The sequence below is a fragment of the Alexandromys fortis genome, unplaced genomic scaffold (genome assembly GCF_014885135.2).
Source record: "Alexandromys fortis isolate MF-2015 unplaced genomic scaffold, M_Fortis_MF-2015_v1.1 scaffold_91, whole genome shotgun sequence".
Taxonomy (NCBI): domain Eukaryota; kingdom Metazoa; phylum Chordata; class Mammalia; order Rodentia; family Cricetidae; genus Alexandromys; species Alexandromys fortis.
In genome coordinates, this window is record NW_026067968.1 from 4583677 (window position 1) to 4597815 (window position 14139).

Genomic DNA, 14139 nt, shown 5'->3' on the forward strand with positions numbered 1-14139 from the left:
TGCGCCCCCCCCCCCCCGCAGAAAGTAAACCCCTAATGTCTAAAATTCCTCAGACCACGGTCGCTGGAACTCATAGGGTTTCCTATTCTAAAGCTGCTTTCTTACCCCCTGTAATTTACTGAAGGGATCAGATGTTAATCACCCGTTCTTTTCTCCCTTCCAGAAACCCCTTCTGTGTTTCCTGAGACTGACTTCTGAGACCCCTGTGGGCAGAGGGCCATGTCGCATGCTGTGTGGTGCTGGTGAGTCTGCATATCGCCGCAATACAGCACCTGTATTATTACACACATGTGCGCGCACACACACTTCCCATGCCCATGGGTTGAGAGTCCCGTGATTAATTTTTCATCATAACTGTGGCCTAGTGATACATCTGTCTTTCGGCTTGCTGCTTGCCTTCTTGTCCCAGGATGTTATAAGGGGAAAGAGCAGGTGGTGGCTGGAGCCGTCCTGACCTGGAACATACAGGTTTGTGGGTGGACATGTCTGTCTTTGAGTCAACCGTGCCTCTAGGGACAAAGGCCTTGGTCTGTGGTGCCCTTTCTTTTCTGGCATGGGAGTGTACTCAGGACTTGCAAATAACCATCCTCAGCTATAATCCAGATACAGAACAGACTCAAGCTGTGTGTCCTTAGCTAGCTTACAAGCATCTCTGTGCTTTGGTTCCTCTTTTTTTTTTTTTTCCCCAAAACCTTAACGTCTCTCTCACACACAGACCCATTGAGATTAAGTGAGAAAATAGTTCAAGTAAATAATCTGCTGCAGTAACACACGCAGGGTACCCAGTAAAATCCCAAGCTTGCCCAGCCCAGGCCAGCCAGGTGTTGTCCTGTCCCTGTGACCCCTCCCCCCTCCCCCCCCCGCCCCCTCCGCCACAGCAGCGCGCTGCCGCCGCCGCCGCCAGGGCGGCTTAACCGCGCTGCAACTGCCCCATGCCTTCCCTCTTCAGGGCAGTCGTCCCTTTTCAGCGACCAAGACTGACAGAAGCAAACAAAAAAGTCCCCAGAATGCATAAAACCTCCTGGCTCCCCTGCCCAGGCTCCTGTACCCTTGGAGAGCCTCCCAAGGGATCCCTGTGCCCTTCCGGAACACCTGGGGCCAGCCCAGCTACCTTACTGCTCTAATTGGGGTCTCCTGTAGTTTGGTGGACAGTGCGTCTTATTTTCATATAAATAAATATAAGAAGTCAGATTGCTCCCAGGCAGCCTTTAGAGGCTTCCATTTTACAGCCTTTGGCAAGGATGGTTCCAGAGAACCAGTGATGGTGATGACCCCCACAAAGCTCAGCTTCCCAGTACCACAAAAAAGCCCAGCGCTGCCTCAGAGCCCTCTGTGTGCTGCGTTTGGGGAAAGTGCGACTTGCCTGTCACCTCTCACACAGAAGGGACCCTCCTCCGGTGCCTGCACAAAGCCTCCTCTCTATCCACTGTTTTGCTTCTTCACCGGTCAGGCAGACGTCTCCTCCGTGTGTGACTCTGCTTTCCACAGAAACCCATTTCTCAACTCCCTCAAGCCTGTATTTTATCCCCGTGCCTTGAGCAACAGGAGTTATCAGCGGATGCCGCCAGCAGAGTGTCCCCTCCCCACACAGCAGGGGCTAAAGGGATTATTGCCTTATGACCCCAGCTCCTGGGTTGGACTTTGGGTGACTTTCTTAACAGAGAATCTCTTCTGAGCCCCGTCAGGGTCTTCAGTCCCCTCTAGCCAGAAATGTTTATTCACAAATGTGTGTGTGTGTGTGTGTGTGTGTGTGTGTGAGAGAGAGAGAGAGAGAGAGAGAGAGAGAGAGAGAGAGAGAGAGAGAGAGGGAGAGAGAGATTATGAGAGAGAAAGAAAGAGAGAGGTGGAGAGGGAGGAAAGGAGGGAAAGTGTGTGTGTGTGAGAGAGAGAGAGAGAGGGGGAAAGTGTGTGTCAGAGAGTGTGTTTGTGTGTGTGTGTCAGAGAAAGAGAGAGTGAGGGAAAACAGGAGAAAGTGTGTGTGTATGAGGGAGAGAGGGAGAGAAGGAGGGAAAGAGAGAATATGTGTGTGTGCGCGCTTGCTCGTCTTCCTCCTCATCCATATCCCACAGGGAACCCTCCCCAAATAATACTGCAAAGGCAGTGACATATGTGAATGTCACGTCGACAAATATCAAATGTCCACTTTCACAGTGACAAACAAATCCTTTAATAGACAACAACAGCAAAACAACAGTACCACAACCAAACACCCCAACAGCAAGGCTCCATGAGTGCAAACTGCTTTCTCAAGCCTTGCAGCCTTAAACCAGAAGTGGCCAGGCAGCCCATCTGTCCTCTGGCTCGCTCACCTGCAACACGATGCTGCCCCCGCTTGGTGGGTCAGTGCACCCCAGAGACCTTGGGCCCCCAGATGAGGATTTTTGGGAGCTGGGCACTCAGGCAGCAGAAACAAGGGGTACTTTGCTCAAATAATTCTGTCATTTTTTAAAGTCTTTTTCCCTGCACCTTTTGAAATATTTTTCTCCATGGAGATGTGACCCTGCTCAAGGTTTATCCAGTTCGTCCTGATTGGTCCACAGACAAGAAAGCCCAGCAAGCCTTTCAGCTGTCCCTGGAATTTACACACTCACACATAACGCGCGTACAAAGAGTTTGTGCACAAGGAGCAATACCAGGAGACTCCTATAGTAACTGCTGTGCGCAGGTATATCTGGTTGAGAGGTCCCTCTGCTAATAGCCCCAACTCCCACCCCCACCCCCCACCGTCCCCAAGAACCCACAGGAATAGGCCAGAAGAGTCAGTGCTCGATTGTAATGACATGGGCTGCATCCATCAGTGTGCAGGCTCCTTAGTCCCACCTCTGGGTAGGGTGATTTCACAAGCCCCCCACCCCAGACTTCCCAGGCCACGCTGCAGCAGCTATCCAACTCTGTGGCTAGGGCCTAGCCTCCAGAGAAATGGCCTGCCGTTCTGATTACCAGCTGGTACCTCAAACAGGTGGAGCCCACTTTCTATGCCCTCCACCCCCTTTTCCAGGCTGTTGCCTTTCCAGGTATCTTAACCAGCACTCCTGGACTTGAAATCAGGCAGAAAGGACTCCAGGTGGCCCTCCCTTAACAGGGATTCAGCTGCAGGGCAGCCCCCACCATCCCCCGCTCTCCCAGAGCACTCACCCCCAGTCTCAGCGCCTTTCTCCCTCAGTGCCTCAGTTTGACCACCAACTATCAGTGTGCCTTTGCCATTTCACCTTTGGCAAGGTCTCGGCAAAGGTTAACAGCGTAGGTCACGCACATCCTTACCCCAACCCCAGCCAGCTCTTCTCCGGTCAGCCCCACTTGTTGGCTCAGGACTCAGCCCTGTGGGAGCTTTCCCAGAGCCTATCTCTTTGGGCTGCTAGCCAGCTAAAAAACACTGCTGCAGCCTCCCCACCACGTACCGGCCTGCCTCTCTGCTCGGCTGCCTCCAGTAACAGGGAGCTCCTTCTCTCCTTCAGGCTGCTTGGGGGCTCGCGCACTGAGAAGCTCCTCTCAGCCCTCCCCTGTCTGCTGCATCAGCCTCCGCAGCTCCACAGCAGCCTGCTTGTGCCGTGGCCCTCAGGTCTTTATGGGAGGCAAACTCCCTCTCTTCAGGGTCCCCCCTGTGCTGCGCTGAATAGCAAAACCCCCACCCACCATGAGAATAAGTTTTGGGGGCCTCTACACCTGTCTGGGGGTGTTTTCCCCTTGGTCCATTACACCTGGGGCAGAGCCCTTTGCCCCTTTGTTCTCCCAGTAGTAATCTCCCCTGGGGGGGGCAGCTGCTCTGCCAGTAGCTATTAAGCAGCTCTGAACCCTCTTGATTTTTTCATCTCTCTCTCTCTCTCTCTCTCTCTCTCTCTCTCTCTCTCTCTCTCTCTCCCTCCCTCCCTCCCTCCCTCTTTCTCTCCCACTCCCCCTCTTTCTCCCCCTTTTTTATGGCCCCTTCTCCAGTTGCTAGGGAGAAGCCTCTTAATGCAAAGCCCCTGCTTTTTTTTTTTTTCCCTGATTGAACGGTGACTGCCTGGCCGTCTCTGTTTGCCCTGCAGAAGTGGGAGCTGCAGAAGCAGCTGCAGCAGGGCTGGGGGGCTCTCACTCTGCACAGCTAGGCTTGACTCTCTCTGTGGTTCTGAGACCACACAATTCCCTTTAGTTGTCAGAGTCTAGGGTCTTTGCCTGTGAAATGGAGATGCGAGGTTTTTTTCTCTCACCAGCTTGAAGCGAGGACTTAAGGAGATGAGAGTAGCTGAGCCTTCACCAGACACTTCATAAACGCTTGTGGAGTCGGCAGTGGGATCCGGGAGGAGGGTGACACGTAACAAGTGTCATAGGAGAGAAAACAGGCTGGCCTTTCAAGACCCCACGCTGCATACACGCTGCAATATCTCCTGGCAGAGGCCCCTCTGCTGGCTTAATCGCACAAATCAAGCCAGTCAGAGGCAGCCCTTAGCCTGGGGAACTCACGGGACATGCAGCAGGCAGCAGGAATGCCATGCAGAGCCCACATGTGCATTTACTAGCTTTGCATGGTAGATAACAGCATTTGGGGGGAAGCAGTAAGGCGGAGAGAGACATTTCCTTCCTGTCACTCCTATGAAGGGCCAACTAAGAAAGGGAGGTTTAGGGAGGACAAACAACAGCAAGCTCAGGGCATCCTCTAGACGGTGGGAAAGGGCTGACTCTCCACTCATTCACACTCCCAGACACTGCAACACACTTACCTCCTATGTCCCTAGCGCGAGGCTAGGGCTAAAGTGATGATGTCAGTTGGCCGGTCGGCCGATCGCTCGGTCTGTCAGTCAGTCGGTCGGTCGATCGGTCGGTCGGTCAGTCGGCTTCCTGTCTTCGAACTGCAATCATTCTGAAGGAGAAAACAAACAGGGAAGAGTTTACCACACAGGAATGCACTCAAGGGCAGGTGGTAGCAGTGGGGATCTACGGAGCCCCTGGAAGAAGCCTTGAACTGGGATGTCTGTCTAGCACTCACATGGGGAACCTCACAAATAGGAGTCCATGATCTGTATTGGATTGACGAAGAAGCTAAGGCACAGAAAGGCCAAGTCCCATACTCACCGTCTCTCAGCTGATGGAAGGTTGGGCCACGGTGAAACCCAAGGCTCTCCCAGGCTCCCCACCACACCCTGCTGCTGAAGACTGCCTAGCGAGGTTGTGCTGAGTGTTGGGGGGGGGGGTGATGTGGATGGGCAGAGGAGGGATTGATTAGTTTTAAGCACCTCCCAGTGTACTTGAGATCTCGGCTCTTTTGTGGCCCAATCAGTTTGAATGGCAGGTTCAAAATTAGGTGTAAGGACCTATAAGAAGAGGCTTGTGAAAATGATATTATTAACCTGATGAGGAGAGGGCACCTACTTATCTTTAATCAAATTGCAGACATAGTGGGGGCTAGGATTTGTTTGGGTGGATGGCGAGCTAGAGATATCCAAATGTTCCCGGGTTCTGGTGAGCTTCCTGGTGCAAAGTGTCATCTCTAAGTGTCTGGGGCTGAGAGCTGGGAACAGAGACCTCCTAATGCAGCCTCCTCATCTCAGGGAAGTACCCTAGACTGACCACTTATGGTGGGGGGGACCCCAAGCCCCTTCCTCATATAAACTGGGACCGTGAACCTTTTCTCATCTCAATTTGCCATCTGTGTGAGAGAAATAGAAAGCAAACATCATTCTAAGAGACAATTCCACTCCTATGTGGTAAGAGAGAGGCACCAAGCATCATTTTAAGAGATGATCCTACTCCCATAACCTTTTCTGGTGATGGCTGCTGTTGCCAGACACCTGTTTGCTTGTCAGAACTGTGTTGAACAGGAGAACTCAGGCTGCTACCCTCCCTACAGAGGGTGATGCAGATGGGGAGAGGAGAGGGGAGGGGAGAGGTGACTCCTCCAAAGGAGCAGAGAGCAAAGTTCTGCTTTGGATAGGAGTTAAGCCACTTAAGATTTGTGTCAACTCAGGGTGTAGTGGAAATGGTCCCAAATCTTCAGACACCAGCCAAGAGTCTGTGGCGCCCCCAAGTGCCACAAGGGGGCTGCCTGGGCTACAAGTTTTTGCATTCTTAAATGAGGAGGGGGAGGCAAGAAGAGGGGAACCTGTGCTTTGGATTTCTGCAGCGGCGCTTTAATTGCAGCAGATGCAGAGGAAGCAGGCGGGCAGGGGGGCGACAGTGTCCCAGGGTGGCTTCAGGCGGCCCCTTTCCCTCACAGGATCTGCGCTGCAATGCAGACGGGGTTGCGGCGGGCAAGCTGCTGAGGGTCGGAGCTGTCCTGTGTCTGCTTCCCAGAGTGAGGAATGAAAGATGAGGGAGAAAGCTTGCAGGGAGTGCGCAGTGGCCAGGCGCCCAGGAGACACAAGGGACGAACGAAGATGGGGCTGTTGCATGATGTTCAGGAAAGTGGGGGCTCTGGGAACAGTGGGGTAGTGGACCAGGCAGTTTTAGGGTTTCAAGGTGAGTCAGTTTACTGTCCTATGAGTGAGAGCAAAGAGAGTGTGGAGGCAAGCAGCTGTGACAGCTTGGCAAGCAGTCGGAGGGAGAAAAGCATCAATTCTTATCTTTCCAAGGAGGCTTAATTAAAAATAAAAGAAAACAGAAAACTAGACAGTGTGGCTGAGCTGGTTACTCCCTGTGTGACAGGTGACAGTGCCGTTCTCTTAACTAAACTATCACAGCATCCCAGCAGGAGGGCACGCAGGCTGCTGTTTCTGCCTTCAGGAGAGATGCTGTGAATCTTTAGAGCTAGGGGTGCAAGCAGGCCAGCAGGGAGCTAGATGGTGTGCATCTAGATGGTGTGCATCTGGTGGGGGTCTGGAGGGTCTGGGGCTGCGCGCAGGCAAGCAGAGAGCTAGATGGTTTGCCTCTGGTGGGGGTCTGGAGGGTCTGGGGGTGTAAGCAGCCCAGTAGGGAGTTAGATGATGTGCATCTGGTGTGTGCCTATTCCTGAGTGCCCACCAGCACTGGCACTTACCCTTTTGTCCACCCAATTTGTAGTAAGTGTTTCTTCAGTCGATATCTGAAGACCCACAACATTCTACTAGACTGAACTTAGACCCAAAGCCCCCTCTGAGCTTTGGGTTTCCCTAAACACCACTTCTTACCGACTAGCATTGATTTTCACTTGTTGCTAAAAAAGAAAGCCAGCATTTATTATGGAGATTTTTCAGACAATGCAAGCAGAGAAAGCAATGTGTTCTTAAACACCGCCGTTTTAACTTTTTTAAATTTCATCATTTAGATGCAGTGCCCACCAAATCCATCTATCCCTCTGCTGCATCTGAGCTCTGGACCCTCCCTCGCTCCCCACCGCTCCAGTCCCCAGCCTCGGACTGTTTTGAGGCAAATTCTAGAGATTACATTGTCTCTTCTGTGCATCTTTGAATATTTATCTCTGAAATGGGGCTGCCCCCTTCATAAAAACATAAAGATGCTATCCATTACCCCGATTTTTATAAAAATACGCGTAATACTATTATCACAGTTAACCACTTAACGGCTTCTTTTCTTTTCTGCCATGTAACCTCTACGCAGTGTCCAAATATTCCAGAAGGACTCATAAATTTATTTTATGATTGGCTTATTCAGATCTCTGTCCAAAGTACTTGCTGCACTTTCAAGGGGCCTGTGGGGTTCTCAAAGGTAAGTACAGCTTGAAATTCAGCGCTTTAACCAAGTACAAATTTAGTGAGCCTCAGTTTTCTCCCTGAAATGGGCCCAATTCTGGGTACCTCCAAGGGCTGTCAGGCAAATTGGAGACAGGTACATACATATCCCCCAGCCCCATATCAAACAAAAATTAGACACGGCAGCCAGCAGCTGTTACTTGAATTATCCGTTTTTCACGGAAATCTCTGAAAGAGTTGGATTGCGTAGACAAGACAGAGCTGGCCATCATCCACAAAACAAAAGGCGCCTGGCAGGCCAGGGCCCCTGAGTGATTTAGACAGAGCGTGTACTACATCTCAACAAGGGCAGCCTGTAGCCCAGGGGGCTAGGGTCCCGGGACCCCCCACCGGGTGCTGGTCCACTAGGTGGCACTCTCTGCTATGTGTCCAGGACAGACCACTCCCCAAGGTACCCAGTCCACAACCAAAACATCCCAGGTAATTCTCAAACATCAGCTCCACATGCCATGCAAAACGCAGTGTTTTTTCCTCTCTGCATCCCTCCCAGCCCAGTAGCAGAAACAAGAAAATGCAAACATTTCATAACAAATTGCTGAGACCAAACACTAGACAGCCCACCTCCCTTTTAATTCTCCGTCCTAGCTACATCTGATTGCTCATTATTTTACAGATAAAAGGATGATGAGGGGGTCTAGGATTTGCCCAAGATCGGCTAGTAAGCAGGATCCGGGGCTCCGACCCAGGTTTGTATGATCCCTTTGCAAAAGAGTGAAGTGGAAGGATGGAGGGTCGTTCTGATGGATGAGTAGGTTCCAGCATGAATATACGTGAGTGCCTAGCAAGGCAGCTGTATGGATGATAAATGCCAGAGGGATGGGGGCATGGATAACACAGGCCAGCAAGCTTCCCTATAGATAGGAGACCCAGAGATAGAGGAGATAGAAGAAGGCAGTTTCTCACCAAGATCAAAGGCTTCCTGGCTCTTCCAGGAGAAGTTCCCTCTTTGCAGTCTGCTGGTGAAGCTCCTGCGTTCTGTGCAGCCTCCGAGTGGATTGATTGACTCAGGTGGTTCTGAGATAACAGGTGGCCGACCAGGTCACGAGGACCCAGTTCCAGCTATGGTGCTGGGGCTGCTCACTGGCAGCTCTCAGTCCCTGCTGCTTTCACGTGTGCTGGGGAACAGCAGGCTGCTGCCTCTCCACCGGCTCTCCTGGATGACTAAGCCAGAGCCCTGGCCTCACGCTCAGCCCTCCTCTTGAACTTGGTGTGCTTTTATCTATGCAAGATCATCACAGCCACCCTCCATGATGGCATTTTCCACTGTCAATCAAAAGGAGAAGAAACAGGGTTAGAGATGCGAAAAAGGCTGTCCTAAAAGTCATATAAGGGGGCAGATGCAGACCCAGCCTCCTTTTTTCTCTCAAACCCACACTTCTGACAGACTGCCTTTCCTCTATGGCCACGCCTGTAAAGAAATCTGTGTGTTCCTCAGCACTCCCTCATGTCAGCAGCACCTTTGGGGCTAAACTTCTTATCCAATCGAATCGTGGTTTATTTTCTAAGCAACATCTTCTCAAGTACATTCTATCTGTAATTATCACACAAGCAGGGGCCACACGTACTCTGGCATCCCGTGGGAAAAACGAGCAAGTGAGGTTTCCTGCATTTTCTATTCTGACTGAATGCTAATAGGGTAGGTGTAAAAATGGCTACCCAGCCCGAGGGGGTGCGAGGCAGGGAGCACAGGGACTGGGAATGGCCTCTTAGCAGAACAGGCTTTCGTCTTAGCAGCTAGGTTTTGCCAAGCTGCACATGGTCCAGGCTCAGCCAGGCTCTGCCAGCAAGCACTTCTGTGTGTGCCTTAACCCTAGTGCCGCAGCCCTAGGGCCTCAGTTTACCCAGTTGTAACACAGAATACCAAAAGCACCTATTATTGTTGTTGTTGTTATTATTATTGTTGTTGTTATTATTACTTCTTTTGAGACAGGGTTTTACCACGTAGCCATGACTGTCCTGGAAATTGTTAGGTAGACCATGTTGGCCCTCAAATTCACAGAGATCCACCTGCCTCTACTTCCTGAGTGCTGGGATCAAAGACGTGCACCACAATACCTGGCCGTATTAACAGGCATTTAAAACTACATGAGGGGCTGGAAGACAGCGCAGATGAGTGCTTAGTGCTTTTCCAGAGGAGCCAAGTTCAGTGCCCAGAACCCACATCAGGCTGCATACAATTAATTGCGCCAGCCTCAAATAGATTCACCACCCCCTTCTGGATTCTGCAGGCAACTACAAATTCATATATACGCAGTTTAAAAAAATATATATAAAATGCAGTGAATTGAACTCTTAAAGTACACAAAAGGGGGGCTGGGATGTAGCATGCTCCCTTAGCATTTCCAAAGCCCCGAGTTTGACCCCCAGCACCATGATAAAAACGGACGAGGTTACAGACCTGTGATCTCAGTACTGAGAAGGTGGAAGCAGGAAGATCAGATGTTCAAGTTCACCCTTGACCACATAGCGATTCGAAGCCAGTTGAGGTGCCTGAAACCCTTCTGTCCCAAGAAGGTGTTTTAATCATAACCACTGAGATAGGATTTAATATCTTTGGTAAGAATCATCAGCCACTTCTGGCATCCACTGCCCCATTTTGCTTCTTCCCTGCTGTGTGACCACTTGCCAGTCACTTAACCTCTCTGAGGCTCAGTTTACCAATGAATAAATTAGGACTTCTGGTATCTTTGTGCCAGTATGGCCATCTCAGTGGTGCTTTTTCCCCCGAGAGCTGCTTTCTTTGCCCCCACAGTTCGAGTTACTATGTCAGCCCCACACTTTGTGCTTATTAAGTCTTGAGTGTTCTCCTTTTCTGCCTTCCCCCACAGGGCTGATCATTCTCAGAAGATTTTGCCCTATTCTCAGCATCTAGACCTGGAACAGAACGGGAGCAAGGATGTCTGGTGCCTAGTGATATCCACACCCGAGGAGTGTCTGCGTGTGCACAGCTGACTGCTCAGGGCTCGGTACAGTGTCTGCATTCAGTAACTATTGGCTAATTATGACTATTATGTCTAATTGACAGGGCTGTTGTAGGAATGAAGTGAAAATAATCTATGCTCTCGTGTGGTGTGCTGTGCGTATTCTGTGCTGGGTGTGGGATGAACTGTGCTGTTGCCCCCTGGGGCCCACCTGAGGCCCCGAGCTGGGAGCTGGGAGCTGGGAGCTGGGAGCTGGGAGCTGGGAGCTGGGAGCTGGGAGCTGGGAGCAGAGTGTAGACTTGGCTTGGCTTGGTCAGTGAGCGCCCCCTTTGGTCAAGAGGGAATAATTTGTAATTCAAGAATTTCTTGGCAAATCAGGGCTCATTTTGAAGAGTGCTTTTTTTAGCATTTGGGCACCCCTGAGTTTGAAACCCCCAACACTGCACAATAGTAAGTGTGGCGGCCCAGTCCTCTAATCAAAGCACTCCAGAGGTGGAAGCAGAGAGATCAGGAGTTCAAAGCCATCCTCAGGCCAGCCTGGGTTTTAGGGGACCCCGTCTAAAGAAAAACAAATACTAACAAATCAAAACAGCAAGTCTGATAGCATAGATTTCTCCCAGAGAGCTATTCGTTTCCTACACTGTTTTGACTTTCAAAAACGTATCCCTGGGGGCTGGAGAGATAGCTCAGTGGTTAAAAGCATTGCCTGCTCTTCCAAAGGTCTTGAGTTCAATTCCCGGCAACCACATGGTGCTCACAACCATCTGTAAAGAGGTCTGGCACCCTCTTCTGGCTTCAGGCATACAGACAGAATATTGTATACATAATAAATAAATAAATATTTTTTTTAAAAAAAAAAACGCATCCCTTTGGGTGGATTTCTTCTTTTAACTATGATATCTTGACCCCAAAGGAACAGCTGCCAATTATGTCTGGCCTAAGAGCCATTCTTCCTGAAACCTATGGCTAGGCCTGAGCACAGAGTGGGTCTGATTGTTTAACCTTTAGGAGACTGTTCGAACAGATAGGTGCGTGGGGTGGTCAGAGTATGCACAGGGCGGCCGTTGCTTTGAGGATTGGTCTGTCAGTCCACCCGTCAGTCCACCTGGTCCATCGGTCGGTCGGTCGGTAGTCCTTCACCATGTTGGACCCAGGAAGGTGACGCTGTCCTCACTCTCCAAATCCTACGAGTCCTGGGCCTAAGACAGAGAGACCAGGTCACGTCTCTGCAGTCACACAGCTCATGAGTGCCTGCTGGGGTGGAACCTGGTTTGTCTGTCTGTCACCATCGTTCGGCAGCTGCGGGAGCAAAGATTTGGACAAGGGGCTCAGTGATGTCATGGGAGGGGCTTCTCTCTGGCTTTGAAGAGAATGATTAACTTTACTCAGGGGCCAGTGCTATGGATGTCTTGTGGTCGGGGGAACATCGCACAGAGAGGGTCCTTAATTATCTTGATGTCACCCAGCTAGCTAGAATTTGAGGCTGAATTTGCGGGTGGGCATCAGTGGGTATTTCTGTCGGCCACTCTGTCCTCATGACTGTGATTGTAAGCAGAGGCAGCATATGTCTGTGAGAGTCTGGGTTAAAATCCTGTCACCAACAGGGTGGGCATGTCCTAAAGTCAAGCTGCGTGTCCTTAGCAGATTGCAGGCTCTTAAAAAAAATATGCTTTAAGAACACACATGTGTTTAAATGTTATTTGTATAAAAGGAGGAGGGAAGAACCATTGGTTAAAATGGGTAACCAGCTGTACAATGGGGGCAAGAGCGTGGGCTCTGTGTAGTTAGTCCTAAGTGAGCCTCATAGTATGTAAAATAAGATATGTATAAGGCCTGAGGACGTGTGTGGGCTACAAACCAAATACTGGGGCTAACGCATCACCAGTGGGTTATATATAAAAAGAACTCAGAAAGATTGGGGGCAGTTAAATTTTTTTATTAAAAATTAAAAGAACATAAAATAATGTCCTCATGCCTTGAATCCAGCAGCTATGAGGGTCCTTCAGATAAACCCCAAGACTGACCCAGGTCTGCTAACCTCATGAGCATAAGGGCCCAGCAACCATTTCCTTCCATTCTGGGAGCCTCACATGGCCACTCTGCACAGGTGGCAGGCCTGGTACTTTAGGAAGTAATAAGGATGTAAAGTTATGTATAAAACAAATTATGCATAAATTTAATTAATTATGCATAAAATTAAAGAGCAGTTTATGTAGACCGACCATGAGGTGCTGTTTTCTGTCCTGTTTTAAGATGATTTAATTGACCAATCGAAATTGTATGTATTTAAGCTTCGATGTCTGCTGTTTGTGTCCAGTACTCCCCACACTGTCCTGCTCATGTGTGGGAGAAGAATATTTATTTAAGATGGACCTTCTGTGTTAATTTTAAATACACATTTCTGTTAACTAGAGTTGCTGCTGTGTACATTGTCCATTGAGAACTCAATGTTCTTACAAAAACAAGTTGTACTGTCTGACCAGCTCCTGTTCTTCACACCCACTGACCTCTGCTAACCGCCATTCTGCTCTGAGTTTGGGTGACATTATTAAGAGAGTGAACTCAGCCAACTGTTGGCCTGTGAGTAAGAAGGCACTAGGGTGTGCAGAACGGTCAATGGTCCTAGGTTGGTTGGTGCCTTTACGTGTTCTTGGTCTGTGGTTAAAATGCTTTAAATGCATGCATGAGGGCACAATGACAGGAGCCCAAGAGTGGCCCCCAACATGTTTATCTATTATTGTGTAATTGTAGCCCTGTTAAAACCTTACTTCTGTGTGTCAAGAATCATGTGGGCGTACGGAGCTATCTGCTCGGGATTAGTGCTCAGTTCCTCTGTGTTTATTGTATTTGAAGATGTATAAAAACCATGGGGAAAATGAACAGGCAATAACGATGAGATTGTATCTGGAGCCAAAATGGTTGTGTTTCCAACTCTGTACCTAGGTTTGTTTGGAAGAGGGTCTGTTCTTTCCTTTGTGGACAGGAAGTACAGGGATCAATGTTTGTAGAAAGAGTTCCTTTTTCTAAAGTTGGTCAATTAATGCATATTTATTGAAAAAATAACTATGAATGAATGAATGAATGAATGAATGAAAATGAATACCTGCTTGGGCCAGTATCATGATCTGATACTAAGATTAGCTGCCTTGCTCAGGTCTTCCTACTTTGTAATACCTGCCTTGTGTTCTGCAGAGTGGAGGCCCTAATATGAATGGAGACCTAGTCTGCTGGTCGAGACCTTGGCAGTGACCACTGTGGGCAATGAGCCATCGACCAACAATGTGAGTAATGGCTCCTTTTGTTATTTTTGAACTTGGGATTTTGGCTGATGGGTATTTGTTGCATTATTAAACATGATTGAGTTTGTAAATAAAATCAAAGATGGCCAAAGCACTAGTCAGTGATGAGAGAGTCATGAAACAAGGGTAATTAATCCAATTAGGCATAATAATTACCAAATTAGAAATTATAGAGTTGGCTGTTCCCTATGTGGAAAACAGCAAAGAAAAATGGAATAGCTCAGTCTAGGGTGACAGCTTAATTGGTAATGTGCTTGC

General features: G+C 49.4%; 1 long non-coding RNA gene across 1 annotated transcript; it reads left to right on the plus strand.

Annotated features, from left to right (window-relative positions):
- The first annotated feature begins 8253 nt into the window (after positions 1-8253).
- LOC126509053 (uncharacterized) lies at positions 8254-13863 on the plus strand. The gene is made up of 3 exons (XR_007594039.1): positions 8254-8347; positions 10490-10627; positions 13775-13863. It is a non-coding gene; the product is annotated as an uncharacterized lncRNA (long non-coding RNA).
- Positions 13864-14139: the final 276 nt, after the last annotated feature.